Raw genomic sequence first — 23269 nt, forward strand, 5'->3', positions numbered from 1 at the left:
TCGTCTTTCTTTGCCATTTTTTGTTGGAAAGGTCCTTTTTGAGATTTACTCTGCGCCCCAAACCAGGGTTGATCCCTTTGTTCGTTTTGTCTTTGACGGGATTCCACGTGAAGCCGGCCTCTGGCTCCAGTATGTCTGACAGGGGCAGGAAGTGAGGGAGGTGCCTCTGAAACTCCCTGTGCTTAATCCCCTTGGTTACAGGAATTCACCCAAAGGTGATTGGCCAGCTGGCTGTCCGACAAGGACAGCTACCCTGCTGTGTGATGGACAGCTAGGCTGGAATTAATGGGCTAAGCCTGCATAAAAGGCGAGGGTTTTTGGCTTGGAAGGCAGTCGACCACTGGACGAAGGAATCCGAAGAAGAACTTGGAAGCGATGCCTGCTGCAACTCCTGGACCGTTGGTTTGCCTGGTAAAGCCCTGCTGCTGTGCTGAAGCTCCGAATTCGCCTCGACTAGAGAAGCCCTGTGTTAGGCAGAATCCTTTGCAGTTCCCCTTGGGGAACACTGCAAAAAGATTAAGACTACAGGAGTAAGCAGTAAACCAAATTGGTAGCCGTCTGCACCACCCAGATTTACCTGGTAGGTGTGGCTGAGCAGTCAGACTTGTCTCAAGTAGAGTAGGGCAGTATATAGAGTATACGTAATAGGGCTAAAAACACAGAGCAAACAAACACTGACCAGAGCTTTGTATCAAAAGTATATAATTATTTATTTAAACCACACTTTAGGTAATACACTAGCACTCTAAATCAAAAGCAAGTTAAAACACAGTCAGGTAAAGTATAAACACCTCCCTTGATAACTATTAGAGTTAAAACAACACTGTTTGTCAAAACAGATGTGAGCGCGTAACCTAGATGGCACTCCAATAGTTAAGTTAAAGGGAGAGAAAAAGGCAGGGCATAGAAATAAAACAGTTCCCAACACTTTTAGAAGTTCAAAGCAAGGGAGTAAAGGCAGTATACACTGTAGAGCCAAAGTTCATAGGCCAGGCCCACTTTAAATGGAGCAAAGCGAAATGTGTCCAAGATCACACAATTTAAAATGCACTAAAAGTCTTTGCAGAATGTTCATAAGAGGTTGGGGTGATTCAAGAACTAAAGTTAGAAGGGCTGGGGCCAACCCAGTTGGAAAGCCAAGGATTTAAGGGTCATCTTTAGCAATCCGTGGAAAGGGAGGCCAGGCAGAACACAGTACCTTAAAGAGAGAGGAAGCTCCAGCAGTGGCAGTTGTTCCTGGCAGTGGTTGCAGTTTGTTTCGACAAAGGGGAAGAGAGGATCTCGTCGAGGAGAAAACTTGGAGTCGATGCACTGCACAGGGATGAAACCAGCTGCGGAGTTCGTCGGTTAAAATGTGCGTTCCTTTTATTCACGGTCAAAGTGGTGAAGCTTGGCTATCCGGCCGCCGGGGTGCTTGGCACGGGCGATTCAACCAAGAGACGTCTTTGGAAGATGAAGGGGGCAGACTGGTTGATCCCACCAGCTCAAAGGAAGAAGACTCGTCCAGCAGAAGATCTTCTCTTGCCGTTGGGAAAGTGGTGAGTTTGTTGCAGCAGGGCTCCACCGGTGGTGTCGTTGCAGATGGCTCAGCTTCTTCCCTCTTCGGATTCTTAGGTCCTGTGGCGACTTCTGAAGTTCCAGTCCCAAAAGCCCTGCTTTTATGCAGAAAATCCCCCATTCAACAGCCTAGCTGTCACCCAAACATGCTAAGTGGTGAGCCGGGCGGCTCACCACTGGGCCAATCAGAACAGAGTGCGACTTGAGTTGCTAAGGCAACGCAGTCCAAGTTGCCAACTCCCCTCCCCACACATCCTGTGGAACCCAGACAGAGTGGCACCATTTGGAGGGCTTCTGTGGAGAAGCCTCCCGAAAAGTGGAACAAAGGCCCCAAGCTTGGTTGAAGTTACAGAGACGGACACACATGCCATTTTAGAAAAGAGTTCTGGCAAAAAGACCCAACCGTTGATTTAATATTAAATAAATAAACCGGCAGTATCTTTAACATTGCACCAAAAAGTGGTGGGTTTAAAATCGATGGGAAAATCCCATAGGAAATATTCCGGTGGAATATTTTCCGTGGTAACCACTGCCACCAGCCAGAAACTCGACAAGGGGGGGACTGGACAGTGCTCCCTTGGAAACTGACCCAGGGGCAATCGAATTAACCCCTTCCAGTACTTCCACAATATGATGGTTTGTACTGGTTCTGTTCACAATTTTGGACTAGTAAAGTCAATGGTGACTTTACATGCCCTGGGAGACAGTGGTCAGTCCCAGGGTATGGAGTCTGTTTGGGGGTCACTATGACAACCCTGTGTTACTGCACTGAGGGTGCTGTGTAACACAAATGAAAAACAGATGATACCCTATGGAGTAAAAGACCCCTTAGCCCATAGCACATACAAAGTCAAAGACATACCTCAAATCATGCCCAAGAGTGGGAGGAAAAGAGTCTCACTCTTAGCAGGAGAAAAAAACAAAAACCCAAAAAATGTAGCAAAGCTGCTGGGGGACTCACTAGGTTTTGGAAATTAGCCTTATAAGAGAATTCTCCCTAACGCCCTGCTAGGACGACTTCTCCCCTTGAGTTGGTGGGACCAATCAACTCCAAAGTAAGCCCGTCTGGACATCCTCTGGGAGCTGGCTATACTCCCACTGCTCCTGGAACCAAAGTGCCAGGGAGAGGAACACCAGATTGTGTGCGTTGCTTTTAAGTCGGAACCGAGCGCCAGGAAGATCTTCTGGACTTCCTGAAGCAGGACTTAACATGCCTGAGCCACCTCAACAGAGTGCTGGACCCCAGATGCAATGAAATTCCAGAGTGGTATCTGAGCACTGCAATGTTGCTATTTGCTGTCAGGCGCAAGGAGCTGAAACACTGAAGTACGCTGAATTGAAGTTTGCTCATTACTGCCGTTGACCTTCCCATTGCAGAGCAGGAGTCCCCAGACGTCCTCCCTCTTGTCCCCACGACTGAGGATCAGGAAGAACAGGATCTGCACAGGAACAGAAGCCAGCTGGAACCATTTCTTCGAGGGGATTGTGTCCTCCGATATATTCCACATCTATGACAGGTAATGACCACAGCTGTGCTGCTTCGGAAAATCTTTCGGCGTCCTGCGTCAATGACGTCGATACGTAGGGCCTCCATCGAGGGTCAAAGTCACCGGATGTTATATATAGGACGCACAGCGCCCGTAGCATCAGTTCAGTTTTTTCTGCAAACGTGTTTGCTTTGGAGCTCGGCGCACTCGATTCTTCGCTTCGAAAGCTATGTCTTCGTCGTCTTCTACCCCGAAGTCGGGCTTTAAAAAATGTTGGAACTGCGGTTTCGAAAATGTCCATTACGGACCTGCATGACATCTGCCTCCGGTGCCTCGGCAAAAGCCACGCCACCGACGACTGCGATGACTGCCAGTCCCTGACATGGAAGGCCTTGCAGGAATGGAAGAGGAAATTAAAGGTAGGTAGGGTGTCTAAGCCCCATAAGTCGAAATCCGCTGGGCTTTCGACAGATGACTCGAGGGGCGACTCTCCGCTTTGGCGAAGTCCAGGGGGTCTCGGTCTCGGAGTGGTTCCCGCCATTCCTCTGCCTCTTCTAGGCATTCTCGGAAGCGCCGTCACCGGTCACCTTTCCTGTCCACGTCGGAGGACTCCGCCAGGAGGCGGTTGACTTGTCCCACCAAGTCTTCGTCGCCGGCCGAATGGGATGCATTCTGCCAGCAGATGATGGCGATTTTCGAATCGCAAGGCACTGTTCCGTCCATGCCTTCAAAAGAAGCCGGCAAGGAACGGGCTCGGTCCACCACTCGCACGCCTTCGGGCTCGGGCGGTCGGCACGATCATCGGGAGCAAGGTTGATCGCCACGGCTGTGCCAGGTCCCTGTCCTCGATGCCATTGAGACCGTCGGAACCTGTGAAGCCTTAAAAGAAGGCGTCGACGCCATCAGCGCTGTGTCCGTCGAGGGGCTCTCTCGAGGCTCCGCCCTCGAAGACGTTGTCGACGCCATCCACGCCATGGCCGTCGAAGGACACTCTCGGGGCTCCGCCCTCGAAGCAGTTGTCGAAGTCATCGGCACCTTGGTCCACCCACTGACTCGGTGTTGCCATTTCACATGGCTTTGCAAAGAAGGGTGGTGGCGGCTTGGACTGCTCCGGAGAGTCTCCCGGCAGTTAAGTCGCTTCCGAAAAGATACCACCCAGCCAGTAGTGACCCCTGCTACTTGTAGACGCACCCTACTCCGGAGAGTTTGGTGGTGCAGGCGGCTACGGCCCCCACGAAGGAGGCTGCGTACCATACCATCCCTCCTGATAGAGACGATAAGCGCTTTGATAGTTGGGCGAAGAAGGTATTTTCATCTGGGGCTATGGCTTTGAAGGCAGCCAACTGTCTGTGCCTTGGCAAGATTCACTCACACTCTGTGGAATTGTGTTTCTTTGGCGGCTGAGCATATGCCCGAAGGGGAAGAACAGGATGGTTTTCTAGTCCTCGTGCAAGACGGCAAGGATGCCATGTGTGAAGCCGTTCAGTCGGGTTTGGACACAGCAACTGTCAGCCGGTCCATGGCTGCAAGCACCGTGATACGCAGGTTTGCGTAGTTGCGGAAGTCGGGGTTTGCTCCTGATGTGCAATCCCGGCTTCTCAACATGCCCTTTGATGGTGTCCATCTGTTTGGCAGCAAGGCTGACGAGAGCCTTGAGAGGTTGCAGACCTCCAAAGCTGCAGCAAAGTCTTTGGGCGCTGCAGTGCGTCAACCTCTGCCTTTTCGTCCAAGGGGACTGTTAGGGAGAATTCTCACTTTATGGCTAATTTCCCTTATTTATAGAGTCCCCCAGCAGCTTTGCTGGATTTTAAGGGTTTGTTTCTTTTTACCTGCTAAGAGTGAGACTCTTTTTCCCACTCTTAGGCATTTTTGCTGTGTGCTCTAGGCTATTTGTGTTTAATGCCTATGGGATTTTCTCTCCCCCATAGGAACCATCTTTATTCACTTCTGTTACACAGCACCCCCAGTGCAGTGACACTGGGGTGTTGTAGCGACCTCCAAACATAGACTCCAAACCCTGGGACTGACTACTGTCTCCCAGAGCATGTAAAGTCCCCATTGACTTTACTGGTCATTTTCTATGAACTAAACCAGTACAACCCATCTTACTATGGAGGTACTGGAAGGGGTTAATAGTTTTTACCCCTCTCAAAAGTTTCTGGCTGGTGGCAGTGGTTACTACCATAAATATTCGACCGCAAATATTTCTCTATGGGATTTTCCCGTTGTTCGAGGCCACCACTTTTTCTGACAGCCTCTAACATACCGCCGGTGCATTTTAATATTAACTTTGCTCCGGTGGGTTTTATTTGCCAGAAGTTTAATATAACTTCTTTCTCGTGTCTTTCTCTACAAACCTAACACAGGTCGGGGATCCTTTGTTCGTCCGTTTAGCAGGCTTCTGCCCAGAAGCCCTCTTTCCGGCGCCACTGAGTCTGGAGTGGGTCCATTGTGTGGGAGGGGGAGTAGGACCCCTGGACAGGGTTGCCTACGCAACCCATGTCGCACTCTATCCTGATAGGCTGGAGGGTCTCCCGCCAAGATGACCACTCCACTGTGTGAGTGACAGCTAGGCTGTATAAATGGGGCTCTTTTTGCATAAAAGCAGAGTCCTGAGGACTGGAAGAGCAAGACGTCACCACTGGAACTAAGAAGCTGAAGAGGAGAGAAGCCAAAGACACCTGCAACGACTGAACCACCGGTGAAGCCCTGCTGCAGCGTCTCACCACTTTTCTCCACACGACGAGAGGAGATCTTCATCTGAAAGAGCCTTCTTCCCTTGAGCTGGTGGGGCCAACCAGTTTGCCAATTGCCTTCCCGAACCTGCTGTGTTCGAATCGCCAGTGCCCTGCACTTGGAGACCGGATAGCCAAGCAGCTACCGACCCGGACCGCGATTAAAAGGAGCGTACCTTTTAAACTTTGTTTGGCAGCACCGCGGCTGGTTTCATCCCTGGGTAGTGCAGTACCTCGAATCTTCCTCTACGACGAGGGCCTCTCTTCCTCTGCTGGACCCCTCGAACTGCAGGAACTACCAGGAACAACCACCACCGCAGGAGCCACTTCTTCACTTTAAAGGTACATTGTTCCGCCAGGCCGCCCTTTCATCGCGGTAGTGCTAAAGGTGTTTTAAATCCTTTACCTACCTCCCTTAACATTGTCTTTTCAACTCTTGCAACCACCATTTCAAATATTGTTAACCAAAGACTTGACTGCAGCTACGAGAACATTTTGCTCCTGGGCCCTTGCCCTGTACAACTAACTTTGGCACAGGCCTATTGACTTTGGACACATTTGTTAGTTCTGCTTTCTCGAGATTGATTCTCCATTCGAACTGTGTGGTGCACCCCTTTTCTTATAACTACCCTTTCCTTTCCACTGTTGAACAGTGCCATTTTGCTCAGTTTTCATTTAAGTACGGCTTATACTGATGCACTGTCTTGCCCCAACTGGGTCACAAGCTAATGGGAAGTGTTGCTGGGGTGTATAAGAAGCTATTTCTGAATAACTTGTGTTTTCCCTCCCTTGTGAGAAATTGTAAGAACCTACCTTGTGTGTAGTTTTCACTGTGCCGTTTTGCTCAGTTTTCACTCTGGTTCACTTGGTCTGCAATTTATATAGGGAGTGTGTATATTTTTCCTTGACCTAATTTATCTTGCTTGATACTTGTGATAGATGTGTTTGATTAGAGGTGTATAAAATAAATATATATTTACTTTTTAACTACAAGCTTTGGTCAGTGTTTCCTTGTGCGATAGTCTAGTGGGCCTATTGTGTAAAACCTGAATACTGCTTCTCTCCCTCTTGAGATAAGTCTGACTGCTCAGCCACAGCTACCAACTAAATCTTTGTGGTACAGACTGATACCAAAGTGGATTTATTGCTCTCACCTGTAGTCCTAATCTAGTGTAGTGCTCCCTAAGGGAACTGCACTGGATTTTGCCTAACAGACTGCAATGGAGGGGAGGTTCCTTTCGATACTACTCTACTTTTGGTAGATCGAGGGGAGCTGCCAGTCAAAGGGGCCAACGTAGGAGTACCAAAGGTGGAAAGCAAAGTACTCGAGGTGCCAAAGCCGCTCGGGCAGTCGCCTCTTTGCCCTCAGGCACTGCCGCAGCCACGTCCGCTCAGTCATGAGGCCATGTCCCATGGTTCGCTGGTTGTGGGCAGACTTGCGCAGCATCTTGAAGAAGGGCGGGGCCATTACTTCAGATGTGTGGGTTCTGGAGATCATAGCCCACGGCTACTGTCTTCCCTTCCGGCAAAGGCCTCACGACAATCCACCGGGCAAGCTCTTTGAAGCGTCCGGATCCGCTCCTTGCGCAGGAAATCCTATCCCTGCTGGGAAAGGCGCCATAGAACTGGTACCTGTAGCGGAGAGGAACAAGGGATGGTATTCCCCTTATTTTTTTATCCCGAAAAAAGACGAGGATTGAGACCCATCATTGACTTGCGTTGGTTGAACAAGCTCCTCAGGAAGGACAAGTTCAAGATGGTAACTCTTTCTCAAGTCCTCCAGGCCCTTCAACTTCAGGATTGGTTGGTGTCTCTAGACCTCAAGGATGCTTACTTTCATGTGCCGATTCACCCAAAGCACAGGAAGTACCTGAGGTTCGCGGTTGGCGACTCATTTTCAGTTTTGGGTCCTGCTGTTCGGATTGACCTCTGCCCCGAGTTTCTTCACCAAGCTGATGGTGGTGGTGGCAGCGTATCTCAGGAAAGGGGGATTCACGTCTACCCCTACCTGGACGATTGTTTGATCAGGGCACGCTCTCTTTCCTGAGCAAGCCCTGGATCATCTGTCCGTCACCTGCCACACCCTTCACAAGCTGGGCTTCTCCCTCAACTTAAAGAAGTCTCATTTGACACCTACCTCGGAGCAGTGCTCGACACATCCCTGGGGCAGTGTTGGCCTCCCCAGGTGAGGGCTCATCACATTCTGCAGATGGTGGACAAGTTTCAACATGCCCAGAGTCTCCCGGCATTCGAGTTCTTGAGGTTGCTCAGCCTCATGGCATCCTGCATTCTACTGGTGCCATAGGCCAGGCTGTGGATGAGATCTCTGCAGTGGGCTCTCAAGATGCAGTGGTTGCAGTCCTCAGGCAGGATGTCGGATCCCGTTCAGGTGCCGTCCTTGGTCGCCCAGGATCTTCTGTGGTGGGCCGTCGAAGGCAATCTGATGAAGGGAGCTCCATTTTGGCAACCGTGGCCGGAGGTGACGATCATGACGGACGCATCCCTCACGGGTTGGGGAGCTCATGCCAACGAGTTGACAGCCAGTGGCCGTTGGTATCTGTCGGAGTCCAGACTCCACATCAATCTGTTAGAGCTGCGGGCTGTCAGGCTAGCCCTGAAGGCTTTTCTGCCGTCTGTGCGGGGGAAGAATGTCCTGATTATGACGAACAATACAGTGGCCATGCTCTACCTCAACAAAAAAGGGGGGCAGGGTTACTCCCGTTATGCAGGGAGGTGATGCAGCCCTGGTTCTGGGCCATCCAGCAGGAAATTTCGATCTCAGCAGTTCATCTGGCCGGAGAGGAAGGCGGATGTGTAATCTCTGAGCAGGCAGGGCACGGTCTCTCACGAGGCGGAGCTGTCTCAGGAAGTTCTGTTGGAGATCTTCGCCATCAGTGTCATCCGGAAGTGCAAAAGATTCTGCTTGCAGGAATTTCCTCCAAGAGGAGCCTTAGGGGATGCGTTTGTAGTGGAGTGGTCCTTCCCACTGCTGTATGCGTTTCCTCCAGTCCCCGTCATTCCGCAAGTGTTGCGGAGGTTACAGAGGTTCGGTTCCCGAATGATCCTCATTGCTCCGGCATGGACCAGAGAGCGTGGTACCCAGACATTCTAGACATGTCCATCTGCCCTCCACAACGTCTTCACTACTGAGACGATCTGCTTGTGTCGGAATTCCATTTGAGTCCGAAGGTAATTCTTCCGGCGTTTTATCCTCCTCCACATCCTGGTAAGGAAGAGGAGAGGCTCCATAGGTTGGATCCTAGGAGAGCTTTGAGTTTTTATCTCTCACGGATGTCCCGGGTCAGAGTGGACGATCAGCTCTTTGTTGGTTATGCTGGAAGGCGTTTAGGTCAGGCTGTTTCCAAGCAGACCTTGTCCATGTGGATAATTTTGACGATCTCCGAGTGTTACCGTTTGGTGGGAAAGGACCCTGCAGTAGTCTTACGGGCTCACTCTACTAGGGGTGTAGCTGCCTCCACGGCTCTACAGAGGGGCGTTCCGATTCACAATATTTGTGAAGCAGCCACATGGGCCTCTGTCCATACTTTTGTGAGACACTATTCCTTGGACTCCATCCATGGGCAGGATTTGGCCTTTGGTAAGGCAGTCCTCTATTCAGCAATTTGATTGGGCATTCTAAAATTCTAAATTTGTAAATTCTTTTCCCACCTCCATACGTTGGTACTGCTTTGGGAGTCTGTCATAGATGTGGAATACGTCGGAGGACACAATCCCCTCGAAGAACAAGTTACTTACCTTATTTGGTATGTTCTTTCGATGGGATGTTCCTCCGACGTATTCCACATCGAACCCTCCCAGCCTGCCCCTCTACAGAATTTCTTATGCGATTGCAGCTTACGTTTCCGCAAGGCTTTCTGCAGTCATACTGGCAGGAGATTGGTGCCACACGTTCTGGGAAAAAACTACCACTGATGCTACGCGAGCCGTGCGTCCTATATACAACATCCGGTGACATCGACCCTCAACGGAGGCCCTCGAGGGACAACATATCGACGTCATTGACGCAGGACGCCTACGCCGAAAGATTTTCTGAAGCAGCACAGCTGTGGTCATTACCTGTCATAGATGTGGAATACGTCGGAGGAACATCCCATCGAAAGAACGTTACCAGATAAGGTAAGTAACTTGTTCTTCTAACCAGAGGTACTGTAAAGTCTAGGAGAACTTACCTCTTGTTGTGTAGCCTTACTTGCTCTCAGTTGAGATCTGTCTTGGTTACTGGGCAGAGTTGCTATAGCTTTGCCCCTAACAAGCCTCCCAGCTTGTGGCCCTTCAAGTGTTCTATTTTCTACAAACATTTCTAAAAACATTGTGCAATACTTTTTATCTACCTGCAAAGAAGATCTTCAGCTCCGCTAGACATTGTGCAATTAACATTGGCTGTCCTGGCTCCCTGATACCCTCTTCTTCCCTCTGACTCTCTGCTTTATCTTTTCCTCAGGAAAGGGTTATTTATTTGACAATGGAAGGGTTTTAAAAGTACTTACCTGTTCATGAATTATTTGTTAACCTTTGTTTTATTCCTCTCTGTTATCTTTTACACCAAACTCAGTATTTCTCTAAATGTACCAGTGATAAATCAATGTCCACAGTGGCCTAGCTATTTAAGTCACCTGAGGGTTTAGGAAGTGTCTGTCATCCCCAAAGGGTATAATCTGATTGAGAGAAACTAAGTGTGTTTTGAAGTGTATTATAAGTGTTACATATATTGCTCCCTTGTGAAGAAGGCTTATGTACCTGACTGAAATAAATTAATAATTGTTGTATTAAGAAACCTTGAGTATAAGTGTTTATAGGAATAACTGCTACAGTGAAACTCTGTCACAACATTACTGCTCACATTGACCCCTCTTGAGATGAGCCTGGCTACTAAGGCACACTACCAACCTGTGTAGTTCAGACTTCTACCAAAGGTTGGGGCCCTTTTGCCAGAAGGTCAAGGTTATTGTAGTACACCCAGAGGGTACTGCATACAATCTTGCCTAACACTGACTTGTATGAATACGCCTTTGAAGTATCTACGCCCTCAAATAGTACATTGTTGGTTCAGATTCAATAACAAACTTCAGCTTGGTGTGCGTTAAAGAAATTAACTTTTAATTTAATTCAAAGTAAACCTTCGTTGAATGTTAATTCACATCAATGTGTGAGAAAGGCCTCTTGATTGGAGTCCAAACTTGATTTGTATTATTTTTACACATCAAAGTCTGGATCTAATATGTCCTTGGATACTTCAATTGACCACATTAAATTTAGGCGAACCCTTGACGCGTGTTTCTCCAAATTAAGTCGTTTGGTTCCTCAGGAGGGAGCGTTATACATTTTGGATATCAAAAGTTTACTATCAGTTTCTTAATGAGTCAATGCTTATAGTGATGTGATGGCAGTTCAGCCACTTGCCAAAACTTTCAATTTGACTTGATGGGGTTGTTTATTGGTCAATAGGCGAAATTCTGTCCCTTTAGTATGAGCCGATTTCTCCTTCCTCTGTCTGAGGTTAGAGCTAGTTAATCTTCAAATGGAAAAGCGAGCAGATTCTTGAAACCTCGCTGCCCTGATAACCGTGGCTGTGTGCCTAATCTTGCCTAACAGTCCTGCAGTTTTTGGGTTCTAATTTGGTGTCGTTGCTGCTTCAACCTTCTTCCACACTTCGATTGTGGCACTTGGAAGATGACTCCCAATGTTCAAGTTCAAGCAATGCATATTTTGTCTGCCTTAATTCTCGGGATCTGATCTGCACTCCCACTGTCCCATGTGAAATGCTTATCTTTAGGTCACTTCATCAGCTCACAGTAATCTTGGGTATCAGACGCCATTGTTTTTTCGGGGAATTAGTTGCATTACAGAATCACAAGGCAAGTATATTGGTCTTGCACTACTCTAAACAGACACCTTAGCTTTTCTTCTCAGAAATAACTATGCCTGCTTAACTTCACTTTAATACCCATACCATTGTTCCTTTTAATGGATTCCTCAACTATGATCTTCTCTCCAGCACAGCTGATCTTCAGAATGTTTTCTACCATCAGGGGGGTGCAGAACGGCTCAGTCTTGGCTCAGCTTGACGCTCCTACATGGCCCATACTGGATTTCATGTCTGGGCCAATTTATATCGAGTAAGTGTGCCCCATGATCTCTTTTTTCTGCACACTCTGTAAGTTTTAGGAACACTGCTACTCTGAGTATGTGCTAAATCCTGCAAAGACCTCCGGCTTCAAGCCCTGTGCGTACTGCAGTCGGCAAATGTCAATGTGCAAGCCCATCAGAGTTGGTCTTTACTATTTGGTGGAGAAATGCAATCCCCAGGACTGTGAGCCTTTCAGTCCGTGCAGTCGGCTGACAAGGCTCAGTCAAAGTGGGTGGCAAAAATTCACAAGATCTCATTTGAGGTATCTGGGCCTCAGTGCAGAGGCCTGAAGACTGGTCCCAGGCTCGAAAGGAGAAGCAAGTGAAGCACTGCAAAAGGTCCCCTTCACCAAGCAGTTCCTCTCTGCTCCTCATCAAAAAAGAATAGTCACCACTCGAGGGTCTGCCCAAAGTCGGCTCTGCAGGTACAGCTTCTCACCCAATCCTCCAGTCTGGAGGAATGGAGAGCTTTTTGGTTGAAGACCCTTGACATCTTCACCAAGGCCCTAATGCTGCCAAAAAGACCCTCTGCATTTGTACAAGCTGGCATGGATCCTGCGAAGGGCTGCAACTGCGCACCTAAGGGCTCAGCCCCAGTTACTACGGGTGAGGTCCCGTCCCTGCACCCGCACGCTCTGTCCTTTGTTGTCAAATAGTTGGCTCTGGTTCCCTCCATCTTGGCATCGGTATTGAATCTCATTTTGAAGTACACTCCTTTTCCTATGTGTGTGGGGCAGCTGTCATGTCAAAGATGGGGGAAGTCTTCAATTAAGAAAGGAGTGCTTTCCCTTTTATGCAGAAGGGCTGTTGGAACTGGCTTCTACTTTCAGGAGTAGAGTGATCTGGACACGTCTCCAGAGTTGGATATTTTACCTGCACCAACTCTCTAGCGACTGGTGGGCAAGCTGATGAAAATGCTGGGTTTGCCAGGCCCTTCTAGGGTAAAAGCTCAGTTCAAACTTCGAAATTCTAGACGAAGGTCCACCGATGTCTTTTTAAACAGGCAATAGAGGCTTCAGTACTGGAATCCTGGGAAAAACTTGCCTCCGTGCAAGCTGTTTACCGGCATCTGGAGAAGAAGCTCCATCCAGCACCGTCCGATCAAGCATTTCTGTCCACCTGCACTTCTCCTGAGAGGTTGGTAGTGCTGGCTTCGACTGCCAACCTGGAGACATCCACATTTCTTTCCCTACCTCAAGACAGAAAGAGGGTTGGGCCTATGAGGAACAAGGTTTTCACCTCGGGTAGTCTTGCCCTTGGAGTGGTAAAGGCTTCATGTTCCCTGGCCAGATTGGATTTTTGGCTTCTGGTTGGCTGTCTTTGGTGTGGCCATGCACCTACGGAACGGATAGATGAGGTGGGGCTTTGAGGTCCTAGTCCAGGATGGTAAAGTAGCCTTGTGGCCGATAGTACAGTAGGGACAGGACGCGGCTGACGGTATGGGATGGGTGATGGGTGATGGGCGATGGCTACAGGCTTAATGGTGAGGAGACACTCCTGGATGAGGACCTCTGGGTTTGCACAAGACGTACAGGCAAATCCCCTGGATATGCCTTTTTGGGGCTAAGGCTGACAACTCCTTACAAATGTTCCAGTCTTCTACGGAAGGCCATAGCTGAGTCTTTGGGCCTGGTGGTCAAACAGCATTAGTCTCCCGCTGGCAGTCAGTGAGTTTTGGCCCACCACCTTCCATACCAACTGTGGCAGAGCTTGGGTACCCTCAGGAAAGCAGGAACCACACAGTTTGTGCAGGAGAAAAGTCAGAGGAGCTTCCACATGTGGTGGCTCCACTTCCACAGTGCTGTGTACCACCCCAGGTTCCAAGCCTCTGTGAAGACAATTCCATACATCAGTTTGCAGTGTGGGAGAGAATTGTTCTGTTCAGTTTGGAATGGTGTTGCACCACATCCATCGTTTAAACCTTGCAGGCAGTTCAGCAGGAACATTGCCTTTCCCTCCATTCAGCGCCCTCCAGACCATCCTCCTAAGAAACCCTCTTTAGTGTGCAGACCCTCCTATTGAAGGAGGTTCATCATCTTCTGGCGATGGGTGTGATAGAGCGGGTACCGTTTTTGGAACGACGCAGAGGCAGGTATTCAGTTTACTTTCTGGTTCTGACGGAGGATGGAGGCTTTCGACCCATCTTGGAACTGAGGCTACTTTGTACCTAAACAATGACACATTCAGGATGGTGACTCTGGCCTAGATCCTCCAAGCCCTGGATCGACAGAACTGGTTGGCTTCACTGGATCTTCAGGATGCCTACTTCTATGTGCCAATTCACATCAAGCACAGGAAGTGCCTGAGATTGTGGGCTACTTCTCCAGCATGGGGTCTGGCATGGATTCACATGCTCATGAATGTTCCCCGTCAGGCTGGGAATCCTCGGTAAAGAAAAAATCAGTATCGGTTTCGTTTCTGATCTGTCTTTCTTAGTAGTAACCAATCACTGATCTCTGGGTCATACTGCCCCCAGCCAATGACTGCCCTCTCCCTAAACCCCGCCCCTGGCAGCCATCCTCAGATTTTTACCGCACGCTCAAGTGTTGGGAGTCCTCGTGCTTTAGCTCACAAGTTTTTTGCTGCGTTTTCATGATTTTTCAGGAGATTTTCTCATTTTTTTCAGTTTAATCGAGCCTCAAGCTCCATCGTTTCTACTTCCGACAACGGGGACCCGTTTCGGAATTCTTCTACGCCCCTCAAGGGTGAAGTTTTCGTCGAGTTTACACTTCTTGGAGGATTCGGAAGATCTGCGGCCTACCTCAACGGACATGGCCCAGGACAGGGGAAGCTCGACGCCCGGATCCAAGCTGTTCAGGTGCTGCCCTGGATGCGGATTGCAAAACGTTTTCAAGGACGACGAGCATTTGCGATGTCTCTACTGCCTTCATGAGGACAAGACGCACGTGGAGAAGGACTGTGCGTTCTGCAAGAACCTTTCGGAATGGACCAAACAAGATCATCGTTCCCGCCTCGCCGCCTGGCTGGAGAAGGGCACAGCAGGTGAGAAGGCGAAGAAAAAGTCTGAGCGGGCTTCTAAGTCCTGTGAGGGCGCCCCGGCGACGGGGGCCCAACAAAAGGCCAAGCACCGGGAGCGCCGAAAGGTCGGGCTCTTCGGCTGCCAGGCAGGGCACTACTTCCCCGGCACGTTCGGCCACGAACCAGTGCTCTGGTTCGGGGAAGAGGAAGTCTGAGAACCCGGGTAAGCCGCTGGAGCGGACCCAGTCGATCTCGAAGGGGGAGCGAGGCGCTGACCCTCCTCCCAAGGGAAAGGCCCAGGACGCACCTAAGGTGGTAAGGGCTTTGATCCAGCCGGCAAAGGCCTCTATCGAAGTGGTCGCTGCGACCCTGGCGAAGCCGGCTGAGACTACGCCAGTGGAAACGGCCTCTAGGCCCAGAGTATCCCTGCCACCGCGGAGGGAATACTCTTTCCAGCCCATCGTTAAGACCCCCATGAAGTCCCCGGCAGAAAAAGAGGGGGGGGGGGGGTCGGTGGCCATTACAGACTCGGAATCAGCCTCTGAGGAGGAGCTGGTGGAAACCGAGAAGGGCCTCAACGAGAGGCTCATAGGCCTCAACGAGAGGTTCGATCCCAGGGGGCGGTCCCTGCTGACGTGATCGAAGATAGCAACGACGACGAAGAGGGCCCAGTGGAGCGGCCATCCCGTCTGTCGCAGCCATTACCCGAGCCCCAGGATAGCTCGCCGGCCATTTTGTTGGCAATCCAAGCCTTATGTACCGAGATAAGGACGAGATTACCACGGACCCCGACGGAGGATCCAGAACCAGGCCCGTCGAGAAGCCCTCCGAACAGGAGAGTCCACCCCGCTCCGCCCTTCGTGCCTGCAATACCAGTGGATCCCGCATCCCCCGCGACGGATACAGCGACGGGGACGGACGATGACGGCGGCGATGACACACCGTCATCACTGCCCCCAAACCCCCCCTCCCCCGCGGGATTCTCCAGCCGACGAAATTGGCTCTTTCCACGCCATGATAACCAGGGCATCCGAGCTCTTCCAGCTCTGCCCTGAACAAAAAAAGGAAGGGTTTCTGTACCAACGACGAGAGGCAGACGGTCCTCGCGGTGCCTTTGCTCGACGACATCTGGGACGAGGGGCTTGCTGTCCTCAAGAACCCTTCCACGGCACCTGCCAAGAGGGACAGGTACGAGAAGAAGTACCGAGTCCCCGATGCCGCTCCCTTGTGCCTCAGGGCCCAGCCCACACCGGACTCTGTCGTCTCGCCAGCGGCTAAGAAGGCAGCGGGTGCGGCGGCTTCCACTTCCCCGCCGGACAGCGAGGGCAAGAAGTTGGACTCCATGGGACGACAAGTCATCTCGTCGGCGGCGACGACGATTAAGGCGGCCAATGCCTTAGCGATCGTGGCCCGCTACGACAGGGAGCTCTGGTTCAAGATAGCTCCCCTGCTAGACTTCCTACCTGACGACAAGAGGGCGGAGGCCCTAGAAATTCTGCAGGAAGGCGAGGTCGCGTCGGATCACGCCATAACGGTGGCACCGGACATTGCCGATACCGGATTTCGCCAACTGGGCAACGGAGTTTGCCTCCGACGACGAGGATGGCTCAAGGCGACAGACTTTCACCAGGATGTCCAGACCAGAGTGTTGGACATGCCGTTCGACGGCAACAACCTTTTTGTTAAGGCGGTGGACGAGTCTCTACAGGCCCTCAAGACCGACTCAGAGACGGCCCGGGCCCTAGGGGTGCTTTAACAGCGACGGCCCTTTCGGAGCTCCGGAGGCAGACAGGGTGCCTCCAAAGGATCCAGCGGTGGCTCCTCCACTTACCGCGAGGCGGCCCGCTCCTCTTCCCAGGAGGCCTACAGAGGTCGCGGCAAGCAAGGGGGATCCCGCTGTCGTCGCCAGGGAGGCCAAGGCGGCAAGGCCGCCTCCAAGCAAGACTGACCCGGCCGTGTTGTTGGGCCCCCACCAAAGCAGCCCGGTGGGAGGCCAGCTGACGAAGTTCGTCAGCGTGTGGGAGTCAATCTCCACCGACCGTTGGGTGTTGGACACCCTAGCCAACGGGCACTCGCTGGAATTCCAAAAGAAGTGCCCTCGCATTCCTCCCATGGCCAGGAAGGAGAATCACGTCCCTCAACTGAGGTTGGAGGTAAGGGCGATGCTCAAAGGTGCCATCGAGCTCGTCCCCAGGAGGCCCCGGGGCTCCGGAGTGTACCCAAGGTACTTCCTCGTCAGAAAGAAGACAGGCGGTTGGCGCCCCATCCTGGACCTGCATCGGTTAAACATATACATCAAGGCACAGAAATTCAGGATGGTCACCCTCCAGCACGTGCTGGGACAGCTGGAGGAAGGCGACTTCCTATCGTCGTTGGACCTAGAGGATACGTACTTCCACATCCCCATTCTAAAACGGCACAGGAAGTTCCTCAGGTTCGTGGTTCAGGGACGCCACTACCAGTTCAGAGCCCTACCGTTCGGATTAAAGTCGGCACCCAGGGTTTTCACCAAGTGCCTGGCACCAGTGGCGGCGCGGCTGCGCCTGCAGGGGATCCACGTCTACCCCTACCTGGACGACTGGCTAATCCGGGCAAGGACAAGGGAACTCGCCGTCGAACACACAGCGAGCACCTTCCGGTTGCTCACGGAGCTGGGGTTCGCCTTCAACTACCCCAAATCCCACCTGGTTCCATCGCATGTAGCACTGTTTCTGGGAGGGAAGCTCGATACATTGGGGCAATTGACCTCCCCTTCAGAGGAGAGGACCAAGACCATCCTGGGCAAGGTGCGGCGCCTGTTAGCCACGGACGTGGCCAGGGTGAGGTCCATCAAGTCCCTTCTCGGGATGATGTCCTCATGCATCTATCTTGTACCCCTTTGCAGACTTCGGATGCGTCCGCTACAGGAGTTCTTCGACGCCCGCTGGTTTCAGGCGAGGGGCTGCTTCGAGGACAGGATCCCTCTTGACGAGGAGTTCCGTCGGGCGATCCTATGGTGGGGCACCCGTGCTCGCCTCACTACAGGCACGGACTTTCAAACCCCGGCGTTTCAGGAGACGGTGACGACGGACGCGCCTCTGGAGGGTTGGGGGACCCACACCGAAGATCTCCACGCAAGAGGCCTTTGGCTCCCGGAGGAGAGGTCTCTTCACATCAACATTCTGGAGCTCCGAGCAGTGTTCTGGGCTCAAGTCTTTCCTTCCATCCCTCAAGGACAAGGTGCTGAGGATCTTCACCGACAACACCACCACGATGTTCTACATATGGAAGCAAGGGGGCACCAGATCCCCAGCCCCTATCCAAGGAGGCCCAGGATCTGTGGCACTGGGCCGTCGCCCAGGGGATGTTTCTGGTTCCCTTCCACTTGGCAGGAATAAAAAACACCATCGCCGACTCACTCAGCAGGGAGCTGCACTCGTGCCACGAGTGGGAACTGCGCCAGGATCAAGTGGATCGGCTCTTCCAACGATGGGGCAAACCCCAGATCGACCTGTTCGCGACGGCGACAAACTCCAAGTGCCAGAGGTTCGCCAGCAGGTTCCCACAGCCGAGGAGCATGGGCGATGCTTTCTCGTTCCCCTGGGACGGCCTGTTTCTATACGCGTTCCCTCCGTTGCATTTGCTGCTCCACCTCATCAACCAGCTCAAGAAGTCCAGGTTAAGGAAGATCCTCGTCGCACCGGCGTGGCCGAGGCAGATCTGGTTCCCGGACCTTCTGGACTTGTCAACGTCCCCACCAGTCAAGCTGCCGGCGGATGTGGATCTTCTCTCCAGAGAAGGAGGCGTCATTCTCCATCACGACCCACAGTCGCTGAACTTGCAGGCCTGGCTCCTGCAGCACTAGTGTTTGGAGGGTACGATATACCGGCTGATTGCAGAGAGGTTCTTGCTAAGACCATGGCATCCTCAACTCTCAAGTGTTACGGTCATAAATGGAAGAGGTTCTCTGTCTGGTGCCGTGCACAGAAGATTAACCCTCTGCGGATAACGGCCCCCTACTGTCGCTGGCCAAGGCTGGACTGGCTCACGCCTCCATCAAAATACATCTGGCTGCCATCTCCCGATATACCAGGACTACGGGACGGGCATCCTTGTGGTCTCATCGCCTGGTGAAGGAATTTATGAAGGGACTATTCCGATCATTCCCGCCGGTGAAGGCTCCTGCCCCTGCGTGGGAGCTTAATGTGGTGCTGACCAGGCTCATGGGGGGGCCCCATTCGAGCCTATGCATTCGGCGCCTTTGAAGGTCCTGTCATGTAAGACAGTGTTCCTTGTGGCCATCACCTCCGCACGACGAGTGGGAGCGATCCAGGCCCTATCTTGCAAGCCTCCATTCTTGACTTTTCATGACACAAGGGTGGTGCTGAGGAAGCACCCCTCCTTCATGCCCAAGGTGCCGTCGGACTTCCATCTCAATGAGCCCTTGGTGTTACCAGTCTTTCCCATCGCCTTCGTCGCCGGCCGAGAGGACTTTACACTCGCTGGATGTAGCTAGAGCGCTGAAGTTCTACGTGGACCGAATGAAGAGTTTTCGGAGGACATCACAGCTGTTTGTGAACTTTGGACCTGTGAACCAAGGGAAGGCTCTCTCGAAGGCTTCCATTTCCAGGTGGCTCTCCGGCTGTATCATGCACTGTCATCGGTTGGCAAACCGACCGTTGCCCGGCCGTCCGAGAGCCCATTCGACCAGAGCAATCGCTGCTACCACAGCGTTCTTGTCTGGTGTGCCCCTGCTGGACATCTGCAGGCCTGCTACGTGGAGGTCGACGGACACCTTCACTAGATTCTACTGCGTCGACCGGGATTCCAGGGAGGAGTCCAGGGTCGGCCAAGCAGTGCTGCGCAACCTGTTCGCCTAAGGTGAGCCTGGTGAGGAGGTAAGAAATGCTTAATGTTGAGTTTTGATGTAATGCTTAATGTTGAGCCTTTGCCACCTCCCGTGGTTGTGCATGTGTACTGCTATGTATTCTTTTATTCATGAGCATGTGAATCCATGCCAGACCCCATGCTGGAGAAGGAACAAGTTACTTACCTGTAACTGTTGTTCTCCAGCATGGGTCTGGCATGGATTCACATGCGAACCCTCCCTCCTACCCCTCTGCGGCTCTTCACTTGGTCATACTGCCACTTTACGTGCTACCAAATCTGAGGATGGCTGCCAGAGGCGGGGCTTAGGGAGAGGGCAGTCATTGGCTGGGGGCAGTATGACCAAGAGACCAGTGATTGGTTACTACTGAGAAAGACAGATCAGAAACTAAACTGATACTGATTTTTTTCTTTACCGAGGATTCCCGGCCTGACGACGGGGAATATTCAAGAGCATGTGAATCCGTGGCAGACCCATGCTGGAGAACAACAGTTCAGGTAAGTAACTTGTTCCTTTCTATCCTTTTCCCCTCTCCTAGTGAGACCCCCCAGCACTTTATGCTGTACTTCTGGACCTTTTTCTGGCATCCTGAATGAGTGGAGCCTTTTTCCACTCATTCATTCTTATGGCTCTGTCTTTTGGAACTCTATTCTTTATATTGTACCTAGCCTATGGAGTCTATTTTCCTCTAAAACTCTTAAAGGCATCTGTATTCTACTATTGCAGCACACAGCTCTTTGGACCCTTAGGGTCCTCCTTAGAGATTATTTTCTTTATTCTAGAGTAACTACAGTTCTTAAGGCTAGAGAGATGCTTAGTATCGCTCATAAAATGGTATAGTCTGAGAGATTGGCATACACCACCTTATGTGGAGTGCCAAAGGGATACCTAGTATCTCCATTCTCTCAGCTCGAGTAACTTTTTAGTCACATAAGCAATCTCCTAGGTATGGCTGGTGGCAGTGGATGTGTTCTACCAATTGTGGCACCCAAGTACCAACTTGGGGGACTTGCTTCTTTTTTCGTCATTACTAGCATGGTTGTTCGGTCAGCCCTTCTACCATTCGGGGGGGGGGGGGGTGTATGTTGCCTTTGGTGGGAACCCTTGGGTGTCCCCCGCCTAGGCTACAGTGAATCTAGGCAGGCACGAAATGAGGGAGGGGTTTTCCACCCCCCTGTCCTTTGTCTGCCAGAGTGCTTGATTAGAGCCAGCTCCCACTGGGGGTCTGGCTGTCCTGATTTGACAGCCATACGTCCCTTTCTGTAGATTGCTGCGAGAGATTGCAGATGAGTGAGTGCTGGAACTGTATAAAAGTTGAGGCTCCTGGAGTGAAAAGCAAGTAGACCACTGGAAGCTGAAATAACCAAAGATAACCAGAGACGCTTGCAGATCTTTTGCAACACTGCGTAGCGAGCGTTGCTGCCCTGACCCAGTTTTCTGTGCGACAGAGGAACTCCAAAGAGGACTCCTCCTTCCCTTTCACTGGTGGGAACAAGCCGTCCCAAGACTAACTTTGATTTGAGCCATTTCCCGTGGTCCTGTGATTTTCCACAGCTGCAGAACCCCAATACCAGGAGACCTGCTGCTCATTTCGAATGCATTGTCATGGAAAGGCCGAATCTGTCCAAGTCTTTGCTGAGCCCTCAAGGACACTCCAGAGAACCAATCCATCTCGTCCAGACCCTCATCAGAGGGTGGGACTGCAGGAACAGAAGATTGACCGGGGGTGAATCTCGTTCTTTGTTGGTGCGGCAGAAAAGGTGCCGAAACTGCAAAGTGACCTTGCCAGAGGTCCTCCTTCAGGACTGCTGCTGAGATCCTGTCCATTGTCCTGCCTTTCGTCAGACCAAGGAATCCAGAGGTCGGGGTCCAGAGCTGCAACATCGTGGAGCATCCACCAGAAATGTTTTCTTCAAACCTAAGGTATTGTGGGGAAAAGGGTATTGCTTACCTTATTCCAGAAAGTCTCTCCAGAGCGTTGGAGTGCACGTAGAGGTGTCCAGGGCAACCCCTTCCTACCTACGACTTAAGCCGCTGCTTGTGTCCCTTTAGCAAGTTTTTTAACATGGTCTCCAACGTTGGTTAAGCCGCCTTCTATCTGCTTTCCTAGAGATTAGAACGTATCCACAGGAACTTTTGACTTCTGCTGCTTATCAAAGCCTCTCCGAACTGCCTTTTTAGCTAGGGTTGCGTTTTGAACTTTAAAAGATTTGCTCTGCTGGGAAACTTCCTCTAAAACCTGATGCTCTGATAGGATAACTATAACCAACTGAGTTCCTTCCCAAAAATCACTATTTTATTCGTGTATGCTGACTAAATGCACTTAACATATTATTCTGTGGGTGCGTGTTAATACTGATAATAGAGTAGACCTGTCAAACTTCTGTAACAATTGTGCCCATTCAGCAACTAGGAAGTGGCCTTTTGAAAATCCTCCTAGTTAAAGTATACATATCTGTGTTGGTTTATTGTGCCAAGTATTTAACAGTGACTCTTGGGTAAATATAATAAATCTAGATTTTAAAATAAATGTATGTGTAAGTGTTTCTTTGATGTGCTTTTGGTTCAGTGTACTTGCCTACAGCTCACATCTTCCTCTTAAGATAAACCTGACTGCTCTGCCACTCCACCAAGGTATCCAAGTAGTACAGATGGATACTAAGAGTTGGGGGATCTACAAACCACTGGGAAAGCTTACAGGACTTCAGGAAAACTCCCCCAACACCCAGATTTACTGTGTTTTTCAGGGGGGTACCTGTGAGAATATTGGACAGGGAATTTCAGAGGCTGGTCAAATTGAAGCTACTTTTTATATTGGGACAATACAAGACCAAGGATGGAACTTGGCACATTAAGAGCACCTGACTTCAGAAGTTGTGGCAGCATTGCTGCAGTATATAGTCCCCTCGTTCAATTGATATTTTATTTCTATCGCACTCATACACAAGTGTTTTAGAACGCGACAAGGCAAGGGAGGGGAAACGGGAGAACAAAAACTATGATCTTACTAGTGACATTGAGAACGTGCAAGTGCATGGGGAGGTAGAGGGGCAAAGTGCAAGGAGGGGGAAGTTGAAGAACAAAGGCAAAGACTTTGTGAGAAAGCTGTTAGAAGCGATCATCTGGCACCATAAATTGATAGACATTTTACGCAAATGAGGCAAACAAATAAAGCTAGCATCCAAAGTTAGTGATGCATGCCGTCTGGAGCAATTGCACTAAAATGGAAGGGCAGATGCATATGAGGCGCTATGACCGGTACTGCTTTTGGGGTGGAAGAGGGGGAGCCAAGGCCTGGAACAGGATAATATGCAGTGGGGACTATTAAAAGAAAATGATAAATTAATTGGGCTGGAGCAGTACGGGACCATAGCAACGGAGGGTAGAGCCCAGTAGTCAGTTAAGAGGTGTACTAAAGACATGTTAAGATGGGCAGCGGCAGAGAGGGAGTTGAAGGTGAAGGAAATTGCAATGGAGGAACAGGAAGGGGAATTGCA

The 23269-nt window shown here is 50.9% G+C and overlaps 1 protein-coding gene across 1 annotated transcript in view; it reads left to right on the forward strand.

Moving 5' to 3' along the window:
* Positions 1–23269, forward strand: part of ICE1 (interactor of little elongation complex ELL subunit 1) — a 740954-nt gene that overhangs the window by 576880 nt on the left and 140805 nt on the right. The window lies entirely within an intron of this gene.

This window comes from Ambystoma mexicanum, chromosome 5p (assembly GCF_040938575.1).
Source record: "Ambystoma mexicanum isolate Mex_15411 chromosome 5p, UKY_AmexF1_1, whole genome shotgun sequence".
NCBI classification, from domain to species: Eukaryota; Metazoa; Chordata; class Amphibia; order Caudata; family Ambystomatidae; genus Ambystoma; species Ambystoma mexicanum.